This window comes from Drosophila tropicalis, unplaced genomic scaffold, assembly GCF_018151085.1.
Source record: "Drosophila tropicalis isolate 14030-0801.00 unplaced genomic scaffold, ASM1815108v1 contig_4, whole genome shotgun sequence".
NCBI classification, from domain to species: Eukaryota; Metazoa; Arthropoda; class Insecta; order Diptera; family Drosophilidae; genus Drosophila; species Drosophila tropicalis.
The window spans coordinates 1,852,567-1,867,350 of record NW_027172862.1 but is presented as its reverse complement, the minus strand read 5'-3'; the positions used below and the strand labels follow the sequence as shown (position 1 = coordinate 1,867,350).

General features: G+C 33.4%; 1 long non-coding RNA gene and 2 other non-coding genes across 3 annotated transcripts; 2 read left to right on the top strand and 1 right to left on the bottom strand.

The window, feature by feature from the left end:
* Positions 1–9,557: 9,557 nt before the first annotated feature.
* TRNAQ-CUG (transfer RNA glutamine (anticodon CUG)) lies at positions 9,558–9,629 on the top strand. The gene has a single exon. It is a non-coding gene; the product is annotated as a tRNA-Gln (tRNA).
* Positions 9,630–9,895: 266 nt separating this feature from the next.
* On the top strand, positions 9,896–9,967 carry TRNAQ-UUG (transfer RNA glutamine (anticodon UUG)). Its single transcript has one exon. It is a non-coding gene; the product is annotated as a tRNA-Gln (tRNA).
* Positions 9,968–13,554: 3,587 nt separating this feature from the next.
* On the bottom strand, positions 13,555–14,532 carry LOC137573123 (uncharacterized). The gene is made up of 3 exons (XR_011031826.1): positions 14,381–14,532; positions 13,629–13,880; positions 13,555–13,567 (listed from the first exon to the last, which is right to left on the bottom strand). It is a non-coding gene; the product is annotated as an uncharacterized lncRNA (long non-coding RNA).
* Between the last annotated feature and the right edge of the window lie 252 nt (positions 14,533–14,784).

The following is a 14,784-nucleotide window of genomic DNA, read 5'->3' as shown; positions in this document are numbered from 1 at the left end:
ATGGATCTTCAATAAGGTTTTCTAATTGGAGATTATAGCTTTTGTATTAAGTCTCTAAGAAGTCGCCTCGCCGACTTCTGTATACCATGCACTAGTGAAACAGATATGTCCCTATATTTGAAATTTTATTTGACCTTATGACAAAAACATTTATTGGTATAACTTGGCTAATTTTTGTCCAATTTGGATCAAATTTGGTATTACTTGGTAATATCAACAGACAGACCGACAGAGGGACAAGGCTAGATCGACTCGGATATTGATGCTGATCAAGAATATATGGAAGTGGCATGCACAGAATTTAGAGACCACAAGACACACAGCCCTATTATTTCAAAGAAAGAGTAATCGGAATTTCAAACTTAAGATTAGTTGTGTATGTTAGTATGACTTCTGCTGAGCCGAAGTTTATATATTAGTAACATAACAAACCAAATAATATATGTAAATTTTATATGGGGTTGATCGGTCCTAAGAAATGATCGCCCTATCTTTTTGAAATTCGGCGAAAACTTTAATAATTGTATGAACCTAATAAGGGTTTAATACTTTGACAATCGCAAACATCATATTTCGTGGCCAAATTTAGTAGTCGGATCTAGCTAATATATATTTTTGATTTTCGAATGTTATGTTATGTCCATATGTCGTGTGTGATAATCATTGACCTCCTAAAATTGTATTCGCACGTTGCGTCCCTGAACTTGAAAAGGTGGTATTTTTGTAGCCACATCTCCTTGTGGACCAACACCTCCTCCAACTTGTGGACCAACACCTCCTCCTACCTGTGGAACAACTCCATCACCATCTCCAACTTGTGTGCCGAGCCCATCACCTACTTCATCATGTGGAACAACTCCATCACCAACCTCGGCCCCTCCAAGCAAATGCGGATGCGGATTATGCGGTCCCGGTGGACGGCCATGCAAAGATTGTCCTCCCCACGACAAACTTTGCTCCGAGCTACTCAATACCTTAAATAGTCTTACGAAAAGGATCAAGCAATGTGTTTGCGGATTACCTATCTGGATGTGTTAGAGTTGTTGTATCGTCACTTGGACAGCGATCATTAAAACCAAGGAAGAAACCAATTAGGTAGTAGGTGATACTATGTTATTGTTATTGTTATAATCTCGTGTTTAATGTGTATTTATCTTTTAATGAGTAAACCTTATTTATCCTGTAAATTAAGTTAATTATTTGTCATCAACAAAGTAATATCAATTCGTGGTCATCTATATTTATACTATTATACCCAGGACGATGAGAAGAGTTCATTTGGCTATCTACGTACGTCTGTCCGTCTGGATCAACGCACACTCACCCAAGACCGTAAAAGCTAGAGAGCTGAAGATTAGCATAACTTTGCCCCTTAAAGTATGTAATGTGCTGGAAAGGTATTCATTGTTTTGGCGATTATAGTCCTTTTTACAGGATATTCCAAAATTTCTTTTTATGTTTTTTAAAATAACAGTTTGAACTAACATTTGTCTACTTTAGGGGGCGAAATTCCACGATTTTACAATCGTAAAGTGATAGGGTAGGGAAAAAGTTGAGCAAGATGGCTTATTTTTAGTGTTTTTAATGTTATTGGAATGGAATGACCTTCTCATGCTGCTGGATAAAGTGCGTCTTGGTAATTGTCTTAGGCGACAGAAAAAATGAGGGATAAAAGTTCAAAGTGCATGACAAAAATATAACGGAAATAAAGCAAATTACAAGAAAATAACCGAGTATAAGCTGCCGGTAAGAAGGAGAGAGAGAGGGACAGAGATGAAAACAGAGAGCCAAAGACTGATTGTGAGCTAAATGAAGTTCAACATCATCTAAACAAAAACGTGGGCGAGAGAGTGCAGAATCATGCAGAAGTTGCAGCAAAACCGGGTGAGCAAACAAAAACAAAGAACATAAACACCAAAAGAGAGACACCGAGAGCGAGACACAGAGAAAAAGAGAGGGAGCGAGAAATTAAACAAAAATTGGAGCCTGGAGTGGGGGCATACGATTTCGGAGAAAGAGAGTCCCTGACAGGATGACGAATAAGCATGTAAAGCGATAGTCAGGAAAATGCGTCGCAAAAATACAGCGCAGGTGCAAACAGAGTGTGTCTGTGTGTGCGTGTGTGTGTTTGTCTTTGTGTGGGAGCATAAGAAAACACACAGAGAAAGAGAACGAGAGAGAGAGAAAGAGAGACACATACAAGTGAGTCGAGCAAAACACACAAACAGAAACATCTAAGGAAAAAAAAATAAGGAGGAAAACAAAACTTTTTTTTTGTGTTCCTCCAAGCGAATCCCCTTTCTACGCAGCTGGCAGGAAGGATATCTCAGAAATGAATGCTTATTCAACCAAACTGAAGAACCTATTTAAAAGTGAAATTTGAACAAAAATATCCTGAATCAAAGATCAAGCTTAGCAGAAGATACACAAATTCAAAAAATTGAAATATAAACCGGAAGATTCATATGTGTACATAGTATAAGACCCGTTTCAAAAAAGACAACAAACTTGCAACGTGCCACAAATTGGGGACTAGGAAGAAAAGAGCGATGAAGAGAGAGAGAGAAAAAACTAAGAGAGAGAGAGGCAGAGATACAGAGAGAAAAAGCAAGTCACGTAGCCACTTTACCATAAAGGTGAATGAAAACGCAAAAGCTGACGCCAACGTCAATACTATTGGTCTGTGCAACAATTTGTTGCCGCATCATTTTGAGCGAGCGCAGAGAATTGTGTAAGCGGGCAAGGTCCTTGCAACTTTTGCTTGCCTGTCGTCTCATAACTATTTATAGCAAAAGTTAGGGGGAAAGGAAATAGCCCATGATGGGACGGATAGAAAGAGAGGGAGAGAGAGAGAGTCAAACTAAAAATCAAAAATTTCCCCGCTATCATTACAAAAGTGAAGTTTATTTGCATTAAGCTCATCGTTCTTGCTCTTTCTCTTTCTTTTCTTATCAATTTCTCTCCCTGTCTGTCTGTCTCTCTGTCTCCAAAGACATCCAAGGACCTTACTAAATCAACAATATTATATCTTATACATATGTATTACACACCGCTTAATTGCAAAATAAATCATTACAAAATAAGTAGAAAATTACTTAAATTAACAATCTCGAAATATTTTTTAGTTTCTTTGCTTCTATTAGTTCTAAAGGGTAATGCAATGCTCTAAATTTTAAATTCTTACATTATAAACAATATTAAAAATAAATGAATTATTTTATTTCGCTTTCATAATGCATTACTTTTAAATTTTTATATTTATTTTAAATGAATAAATATTTCATATCAGCTGAAATTTGATTTTCTTTTCGAAAAATTTTACTAAAATTGTCCCTAACTTAAATTGCAAATACTTTTTTGAAAGTCTTATCTCCTTTTGCTTAGAAAATATTATTATATATTATTTTTAATAGAATGAAATTTCTTAAAACACTCAACTTGGTTCGTTATATTAATAATTACTATAGATAACTTTGACTTTTGTAAATTGCAGAAAATATGAATCAAAGAGCATAACCAGAGACTATAAAAACTATAGCACTTTCAATTAATTAGTCATACAGTGCAAAAACAACAAAAAAAAAAAACGCGTAACCCACTTTGCTTTATTCTACCTTTATGTATTGTATGTATTCCACCCTTCTGTTTCCTAACTTCTTCTTACCTTTCACCAATTGCTTTGACAACGTTAAAGTTCAGTACTCACTTCATATCAGTTGACTCAATTCATTGCAGTTGGCAACTAAAATGCGTGTCAAAAAAGAAACACACACACACACACACACACACAAATACATACAAATGCTAAAGTACTGCATAACACGGCGTATGAGTAATGCTTTGGCCATATTAAACCCAACAAATGCATAAAGGGTGACTTGATGAGGGGAGCGCGCACACAAAAATGAGAAAATAATCAAAATGAATGTAAACTCAAGAAAATAGAGAACAACCAAAAAAGAAACAAAACAAAAGAAATAAACGAAACAAAGTGCCATATTACACGCGGCAAGTGTTTGTTCATTAGAAACGACTGCTGGGCCTTTCATGGAATTTTAAATATTACAAAAACTGCAATACCTTAGTTCTAGACTATACACACCGACTATGGGATGCCCTTTGCCACAAAAATAAATTGCTCTGTTCTCAATGGATTGTAAAGTTCTGTATTTAAGAAGATTTTGAAGATTAGGAATAGGCCAATTATAATAAATAGTAATCTACAAAGTGAAGCTAAGGTGAGGCTAAAAGTAATTAAAACACTTAACAAAAACAAAACAAAAGGAAGCATAAATCCGTCTGGCGTCTGGATAAGGAAAAAGAGAAAGAGAAATGGAGAGAGAGAGAGAGAGTAAGACAGAGTACCTGCAGTATATACATATTATATATCAAAACATTATAAGCACACTCTATGCATATGTATATATGTATGTATGTATGTACATATGCAGTCAAGGTAGACATGAATGGATTCCATACACTCACACACGCACACACACACACGCGAACTACCACGTTCGACAGCTGACAGCTGCTTTAAGCCCATGGATGTTGGTGTATACATATGTGTGTCTTAGTTAACTTTGCTTTAATTTGAAAGAAGCCCAAAAAAAAAAAAAAAAAAACAAAGAAAGAAAACCATAGCACTGGAAACCCTGCAATTGCAATCCTTTCTTGTTTTTTTTTTTTTTGGTTCCCCTTTTTTTTTTTTTGCCATTTTGATTTTTTTTTATGCTGTGACGGGTGGTTCGATTGGCCAGGTCCTTATGCAGTGGAGCAGTCAATCAATCAATCAATTTAAAGTTAACCCTTTATCATTCGATCAATCAATATTTTTTAAAGGTTAACATCACAACCCACACAGAAACTTAATAATATTATGAAATTTAAATTCTTGCTTATCTTATTGTAAGTCTAACAATATGGAATTGGATTTTCCTTTTTAAAAATATCCTTTTTCACCCTCTCTTTGGTTTGTTATACCATGCACCGAGTCGATGTAGCCTGTCCGTCCGTATAATCACCTAGATCTCAGAGACTATAAAAGCTAGAGCCACCAAATTTGGTATGTGGACTTATGTATTATGTACAATGATCATGTTTATTTCACATTTTTGCCACGCCCATTTTCGCCACCGTTTATTAGATGAAAACGATTTTCTCAAAGGCGACTTCTGACTAGTGGTGGCGCTAGAGTGTCTTTGTGTTTGTAAGAGTGAGCGGGATAGCATGTTAAAAGAATTTTATAGACATACATTTTGGTCACTTCGTGCAAGCTACTTCATTATATTTAAAACTTATATATCGTTCATATTATTAATACAATTCTATGTAGGAAATTTGAATACAATAAGTATAAAGTAGTCGAAACGACTACTACAAATATATGCACATACATACATATATACCCAATCATTATGAAATAAAATAATTAGTACTCTTCTGAAGAAAGAATTTCATAGATAATGTTAAGAAAAAGAGGGAAATAGAGGTTTTATCTTATATTTCAACAAGTATGTATATTGTTCATTCATTTTAATATAAATATACATATAGCATATAGAAATTGTGTACTTTGCTGATATGAAATGAACTTGACTACTTAGATCCCGCATGCCTCTTTTACTCATATCAGTCATGTGTCCACATACACAAAGGTTCCTACAATGTACGCGTTAATGCCATATATGTATGTATGTACATGTGTGTATGCATATTCACTTTTGTTGCTACAATGCAGATAGAATATGCCTGACTAGCTGACTAACTGACTGGGTGACTGATTGACTGACTGACTGATTGCCCATTGCACTAAGTCCCTTTCAGTTTTGATTATGGGGCCTAACAGCTCGCTGGCATCTCCATTAATGTCCCATTGTTCTCGTTGTTCAGACTATATGCGGGAGAAAGAGAAAGATAGAGAGAGAGAGAGAGAGAGAGAGGGAATAAAAGAGGGGGAATGGATGTAACGCAGATAGGTAAATTAGGGACATGACTCAGATTACAGAGTATTTAAACATTCAAGTCTCAACACTTGACTAAATATACAATATATGAATTTAAGATAGTGAATGCAACTAAAAATTTGAATAGATTTCTTTTTTCAATGTATTTCTGTACATTGATTTTATAAAATCAGGTCTAAATGGGGATACTATGCCGTGAAAAAAGGCCATTTAAGACCAGATTTTTATCTAAATTTTAGAAACTTTTCATTAACATTCATAAAAATAACTCGTCACCGTGGTCCCAACAGTCCAGAGTTTTGACAATTGACTTTGAAAGATTTCTGAAGTGCATTTTCGTTTGAATAACTTTAAAGACACAGAAAACGATTCTTGCCAAGTCTATGCTATAGTTATTCGATTCTTAATACTTTTGGGAGTATTCAGTGTAACTATAGTAGGTTCATATGTATTAAGTACAAACATAAATGCTTGTAATGAAGAAGATGGTAGTAATCTCTACCCTGCTACGCACACACTGACGTACACACATACATACATATGCATGTATGTTTATATGGACGACTTTTATGGCACTTTTCATGCACAATTTTCGCATTTCGTTTTCATCGTCTATCTGCTGAGCATTGGGCATGACTTTTAACATTGAAAACGTACGTTGACATAAATGCAATCAGCACGCGCTCAAAAGCCGACAGACAAATGGATACACACATGCACATTGAAAGAGATAGACATATGTATATAATATATATATTAGACAGATTCATATGTATGTACATAGAGAGTAAGTGAATAAGTGAGTGAGTCGTTGTAAAGAAAATGCAAGTGCAACGTTGCCTTATAGTCATTCGACACGCACGTCTGGTATGTCTGATGAAATATATCCACCTATCTATGTATACACACACATACATATACATTTGTATCTATGTATATGCAGGGTGCTCACATAAAAGTATCTATCTAAGTGCATTTATCGAAATTCAATTGAATGCCACCCACATTCATATACTATACTCTTTTATGGTTAAAGTTTAATTTATCTTAAGGTCAAACTCATATTTTGCCATTTTTGATTACACATCTTCTCGCTCTTATTTAAAATGCTCTTAAAACATTCTGAAGTTGATATATTCATTTTGTATGATATCATTAAAGCATTCGTTTCTATTCACTCATATTTTGTTTCTCATAATCTGAATAGAACAATTAATCTGAGTCATAATAGATTGAGTTAGTCTTTATATTTATTAAGCATTATCTTATAACTCTTATCTACAATTCACAATTATATTTTATTTGGTTTGCAATTTATTTTCCTTCTTAGTTATGTCAGATTATTGCATTGCTATTTTTGGTATTTTCGTGGCAAAAGCCATCTCGAAATTTCCATATAGAGGACTAATTTTTTAACCATTTCGTTGTTTGGTCTTGTTTTGACATCATCATCGTCACTGGCATTCGCAGCACCAGTCGACATCATCGACCCGGCTTCAATCTCGTTTGTTTGCCATAAACCAAAAAAAAAGTCCGGAAAAAAAAAACGTGGAGCTGCATTTTAACACTTGAACGCTTTTGTCATCCTTTTCTCTTTTTGTTTTACGAGTTTGGGGTTAGCCCTAGACTCGAGTTTTGTTTTTGCCACCCTTAATACTACACATGTATATGCAACTGGATGTATACGAAACGAGGGTGGCTCTTAACATTTTAGCAAAGTAGAAACTAAACAAGAACAACTTTTGTTTTTTCAAGAATTACTAACTAAAATGTTTTGAAAACATTCGGAAATTTCTAAACTTCATAAGAGATTCATCGATTTGTTCTTAAACTATAAAGAGATATATGTTTTTTTTAGACTAGGATCTATGAAAATGATCAAAAAGGCATGATATTTAAAAAGAAAAAGTTTTGTAAAACGTAAAACTTTCTAAGATTTTGAAAACTTTTTAGTTATTATTTATTGTTTGCATGTGTTACTACTTTTTTTTTTTAAAAGGTGTTTTAGTTTTAGATATTTGAACTATTTAGTGAGCACTTGATTTTATTTCTTATCCTAAGTTTATATAAAAATGATTTGACATAGTCAAAAATAGACTTTAATTTGTTGTTAGATATGAAAAAATGCCAAAAGTACTTTAAAACGTGCTCAAAACTCAAACTCGGCCAGTTTAAAGTAACTTCTTGAATGCAATTTTTGTATGCTTAATATAAAGTTGGAAAATGTTATAAAAACAATTTTGAAAGACAAAGACTAAAGACTGTATTTATATTTAAGTCGTTTTCTAACGTTTACTTTCTTTCCCAAATTTATCATTTGTTCCAGAAACACTTTAAGAGGTGGCCAAAAATCAATCAAAATAAAAACTACTTAAAAATGGTTTTCAATCTAAGCTTTTAAGCAAAATAAAATGATGGCGAAAGGTTAAAAAAAAGGACTTGGAAGTCACTAAGATCTCTCTCTCTATCTCTTCCTTGCTTATTGCTTTTCTTTTAGGCTAGAAATTTCCATAAAATCTTTATGAAATTTGTCACATGATATATTAAGTTATTTGGTTTTTGATTTGGCCAAGTAAGAAAAGATATTAGAAAATTTAAACCAATGCTAACTGTAAAGGGTCTTACCAAAGAATACAAATTGTCTACATTTACTTTACAATGTCAAAGTAATGGCTTGAATTTGATACTTTTCATACAGTTTCGAATTTACCCTCGTATCCACATATGTACATATATGTATATATGTATAAGATTGAGAGAGCTTACATACATATGTATGTGTATCCATGCGTTTTTTTGTTCCTTTTTGTTGCTATTGCTGACTGCCTGTATGTGCAAACACTCTGCTTGATTGATTTATGCATGCAAACAAGAGCAGTAACAGCAACCAGCAAACCATCAACCGGCAACAACAAGGCGGGCCAACAAGACAGACCCAACAACAACAACAACAACCAACAACCAACAACAGCTGTGTAATGGCAGCTAAAGTAGAATGTTTCTAACCATGGTTTTGTTATGGGCTTTTATACGAATGTTTTGCCCACTCAAAATACTTCTTATGGATGCATTGCATGATGCAGTTGTCGGAGCTAACCCTCCATATTTGGGCTGTGGTGGATTGGGGACAAATTTTATGCTTGGCCAGGCGTTTACAAAACAAAAATCTTACTGGTTATGGGGTAAAGAAGCCAGCAAGAACAATATGAAATCATCTACATAATAATTACTAATGAAGCTGACAAAAAAACAAGAAGGAAAAGGAATTGTTAATACCCAATTTTCTTATAACAAACACTTGAAAACCCTATAAAGGTAATATCGAATGGATTTTTGAAAAAAATTATAAAGTACTATTTGTTTTTGTTTAAAAAATTGTCACAAATATTAGTTTAAATTAAATTAAAATAACACTTTCCAACACTTTGTTGCAATTCAAAGAGAAACAAATCAAATTTGCCTTTTAAGATGGTTTAAGTCGGTGAATTTAGAATAAATTCATTTAAACAATAATTAATATGTATAAAACATTTGGTTTTGATTCACGATTCATCATTTTTGATGTACAATTTTTAGCCGCAATATCAGCCCGGTTCCATGGTGTAATGGTTAGCACTCAGGACTCTGAATCCTGCGATCCGAGTTCAAATCTCGGTGGAACCTGAGTTCACTTTCTTTTTTATTTTGCAATACAAAATTTTGGTTTGATTTTTTTGGGTTTAAATCAATACACTGACTTCAAAAGTAATCTTCTTTACATTTTTAAAAGTTTAATATTGCTAAAATTGAGTCATTCAATATATTTTTTCATTAATGTGGCATTTTTTTGTTTATAATCAATACAAACACCGTGTACAAAGACCATCAAAATTGCTTTAATGCTTGGCTTATCATTTTTCATGTAGTTTTTTCGGCCCTGTCTCCAACCCGGTTCCATGGTGTAATGGTTAGCACTCAGGACTTTGAATCCTGCGATCCGAGTTCAAATCTCGGTGGAACCTGATAAGAAGTTTTTTTTTTCTTTTTTTCTCTCTAAATTTTTGTTTTATTTTTTTTACTTTTGTCTAGCCGACACACAAGATATACCCGAAATAGGTCAAATATAATTTTGTTTTGTTAATATGGTCATCACCGTTTTGGTATCTAAAAGACCAACGGATGAAAAGGCGTAACCATTTAAAAACTTCTCGTCATTGTGATCAAGAATTTATATACATATTTACTTTATAATGTTTTGAATTCCGATCAAAGTGTTTATGGATATCCAATTGCTGTCTTCGAAGAAGACAATTGTATACTATATACTATAAACTGGATAATGCAATATCAATATACATACAAAGTGAATAAAATGTCAAGTTGTTTATTGATTTATTGACAATATTGGATAACTAAGTAAATATTTTGCATATTCGGGATATTTTCGACAGAGGCGCATCGTTAAGATAGTTCGCTTCCCTTTAAATAAATTCGAGATATATTTTATTTCAATGTAATCTAAACAAAAAGTTAATTGTTTAATCTTAAATTGTTGTATTCAAAATGTTCTCAATACACTTTTTGTCAATGTTATTAACTAAACTATAAAGTTTGTTTATTCGGTATGAAGATTTCTTTCAACTTAACATTAAATTTTTCAATATTTAAGGGTGTAAAGTGCCTAAAAAAGTGTAAAATCATTTGAAAGGCGGTGCCTCCACCTTCAGGACTCTTCCCCCCTGAATCCATCCTATAATAGGTAAAAAAAATGTTTGATATTCGGAATAGTTATTTGGCATCAAAGAATATTCGTTTATCTTTGTTTTATTCTAATAAAACGTTAAATAAAGAGAATAGTTAACTTAATTTGAAGCAGTGGAGGACACAAATTTTTAATTAAATTAAATTTTGTTTTAGTTAGTTTTTATTTAGGTCCACTTTTGCCACATATTTTCCCTTTGTAATGTTGCATCCGGTTTATAATTAAGTTACAAATAAAGTTGTCTCTCATAACCAGTAAAAAACAAAATAGTTCTAACAATTTGCTTTTACCTACCTTCTATCTCTCTCGCATTCTCTCTCTCTCTCCTCCTTGTCTATCTTACTTTATTGAGACATTAGTCGCCGGTTTGGCTGTGGCTTGTTGTCAGCCAACCAACCAACCCAACCCAACCAACTGCCCCCGCACACTTTCTGAAACATGTACGAAAAAAACACTTCAAGGTGCATTAAATATACACACACACTCACTCATACACACACACACACACACACACAAGTGTATGTGTAATCAAAGTATGACACTCTAATTAGCAGAAACAAAATTTTCAACATTCTCCTACTCATCCATATATGTACATACATACGTATAAAAGGGGCGAAATATGAATAGTAGAAAGAAAGGGTAGATACTCTTAAAAAATCATTAACATGGGGCTAACTCGAATAATTGGAACCAAAAGTCTCTTTTTTTCGTTTCTTATTTAGAATAATAATTTACTCTCTAAATATAAACTAATTCAATGGTTCCAAAACTTATAATAAGAGCGTCTAGACTATCGATTCGAGTTTCTTTTAATAGTGAGTCCTTTAGGATTATAAATTTTGGAGCTCTTTACTTCAAATTACTTTTTAAAATATTGAAAAATGTTAAGAAAATACCATTCATTAAGTTACTATTTAAAATATATATCAAATTTTATCCATTTAGACATCTTTGAAAAGTTTTAAAAACAGTTTTTAAAGTTCTGTGCAAAGTTAAAGGTAAGTAACTTAGTTTAGTTTCTGTTTATAAGTTTTAGTTTAAGTTAATGTAGACAAAATAACATTTCCACAGAATATTTAAACATATTTGCTGCAAATTAGTTAAATCTAGTTAGTTCTAGTAACTAACTTTTTATGACCTTTCACAATGATTTGCAAATTTTTTTTGTTAATAAATGAATATGAATTTCAATATCACAACTCGACCAAAAATTACAATTTATTTATTAAATATAAAATTTTTGAAACAAACTTGGAAAAAATTACATTTTATGATCTAAAAAACAGTTTCAAATATATTTCTAGTATTTCTGTATGTAAAAATAAGTTAGATAGAGTTTCAGACAATGGAATAGGTAATGAAATTTATTTTTTCAAGGGTATTCATTTGTCGACTATCGACTCTTTTGTTTCGATTTTCTCATGCTATCTTTGTTTCTTTCTCAAATGCAACGGGGCCAGACAAGCATGTGCTAAGGGGTTTTCTGGTTCAATACGAAACATAGGAAAAGGAAAAGAGAGAGAAAAAAATGCAAACACTTATCAGGCGGCAAAACGTAAGATAAGAGAGCAGAAAGAAGGGCGAAGGAATTGGCGGCACGGCGTTGTATGTCACTGGCAGTGTCAGTGGTGGAAAACGGGAGTGAGTGGTGGGGGCGGGAGCGGGCGTGGTTGGCGGCAACGAAGGGCATTTAAGTATTGTAGATGGGTAGCATAATCAGCATGTGCACACTGATAAGGGCCAGCTCAAAAGATGAAAACGGGAGCTGACACCAACAAACAACAAACACACACACACAGAAAGCGAGTAATGTTATTGAAAAGAAAACAAAAAAAAATAAAGTGTTTTGGACAATTTTTATGGCTAACAATGGGGCTAAAGAAAAAACCGTTAGCGCTCTTGTGTTGACGCAAAACACTAAATTAAGTACAACTTTTACAGCAAAACTTAACTTGACGCACTTAATAGACCTTTATATATAAGTTCCTATATACCTATATCTATATGTACCTATATTTCCCCCGTATTCCTTATCTGTTGAAATTTTAAGTCCTGCCTTTGTCTCAGAGCTTTCAAGTGTCCTACTAATTTAAATTTGTCAACTTTCTCTTACCTTTCAGTTTAACTTATACAATTTTTCTGCTTATTTGTTTTCGTTTTGGCTTTGTTTCTGTTAATTTTTTAACTTTAACTTTATTTGTTGTCCACCATGGCGTATGAGTGACTTATAAGTCTTGTTAGTCGGAACTGGGGTAAAGGACTCAATACAAATTTTTTAAGCCGGAAGTTTTTTTGTATTTAGCTTGATTATTCTGTACATAATTTAAAATGTTGTTTTATAAACATTATATTACATACCTACATACATACATACATATGTACATTTAATATGTATGTATGTACATACCTAAGGTAGAATTCGTTTATAACGACGATCAGGGGAGCGACGATTTTCGTCTTCATATCCGGAAGATGTTCTAAACGGTGTCCCTTTTTATATAAGTTTGTATTGGGGCCAACCAATCACTCATCGAACTTTAGTCGCTATAACCAAACGAACGTGTTAGGCGGAGTCTTTATAACCAGATTCTACTGTATATGGAAATAAACATATGTATGTATATTGATTGCAAAATTATAAAACCAATCTAGGCTATTTGGTAGTTCAAAGTCAAAACCAATATCTATTCTTCTCATGGACGGATAGAGGAAATATGTTTAGGGGTTTCAAGTTCAAGAAATTATGAACAAGAAGAAGAAAATTAAGTTATTGTCGAGGGAAGGACTTACCGAAAAGACAAATATTCGAACCATATTCGAAAACGGTTTACCTGAGATGATTGGCTGAGTATTTAATCTAAAAAATGCAAAATAATTTCATTCCAATCACATTGGAATGCAATTTTCGTGTACTTTACCAATTTATTTACATTTTCTTTGTTGTAATAATCAGGGAAATAACATTCAACAGTTTTTTTTTATTGTTGTTGTTGTTTGTTTCCGTTCCGTGTCGCTGTCTTTCTTTAGGCACCAACACATTATCAGTTTGAAAATTTTGTTGGCCAAGTGGACAGGAAATGTATTTTTATTAAGAGTCTCTTTGTTTCGTCGATTGTTTTGTTGCATTAGCAATGCTCTATCGCTACACACACACACATACATGATAGATACTGCAAAACAGTTAGATACGAATAGTAGGTGAATGTAAAATGCAAATTAAAAACAAAACGAAACAAAAAATCACTATCTTCCGTCACATGGTGAGGGGCTAGAAGAAATTGAAGTACATAGAATCAATGCTAATGTTAGTTAAAAGCAACGAATACAGAATACCCTAATTGGTTTGCACTAAGAGATTCTTGAAGGTACTTGTCAAATATCTGGTCTTTTAGTTGTTGCATGTACTATAGGCAATTCAATATGATCTTTTTGTGGATAGAGTATACACTCTTGATGAGTGGGTACATCACAGTTTGCCTCTCTATATAGACATTGGCAATGATCAAGCGGAAAATGGAAATTAATTGAACAGACCAACAAAAGTTGCAAGCAATTTTTCCCCTAACTCCCGCCAATCCCCTAACCCCTTGTGGTCAGGCTCTCTTTCTTTTTTTTGCTCTATTTCTATCTCTCACACTTTTGTTTCGTTCGCGTTGCACATTGCGCATACGTCACATTGCATTTTGCTTCTCTGTTTTAGTTGCGACGTTCTCTTCTTCATGTGTGTGTCCATTTCACACTTGCATTATTTTCACTTTTCTTTTAACAGAAGGAAGCTTTAACAAACACACAACTCACACACACACACACACAGAGAGGAACAAAAAATTGCCAATTTTTTTGTTGTTGTTAAATTGTATTTTGTGTTGTTTTTGGTTGTTGTTTTTATGTTTTGTTGTTGTCTGTTCGTTGCTTGATTAGTGTAAAACGAATGAAGGAAGCAAGAAACAAAAGATGCGATGAGAAGGAGAGAGAGAGAGAGAGAGAGAGAGAGCGAAACGTAGCAAACAAAACAAGTTCGCAGTCTCTTTTCTTTCTCCCTTCCGCTAGCCTCTCTTTGCTTGTTCCGTTTGC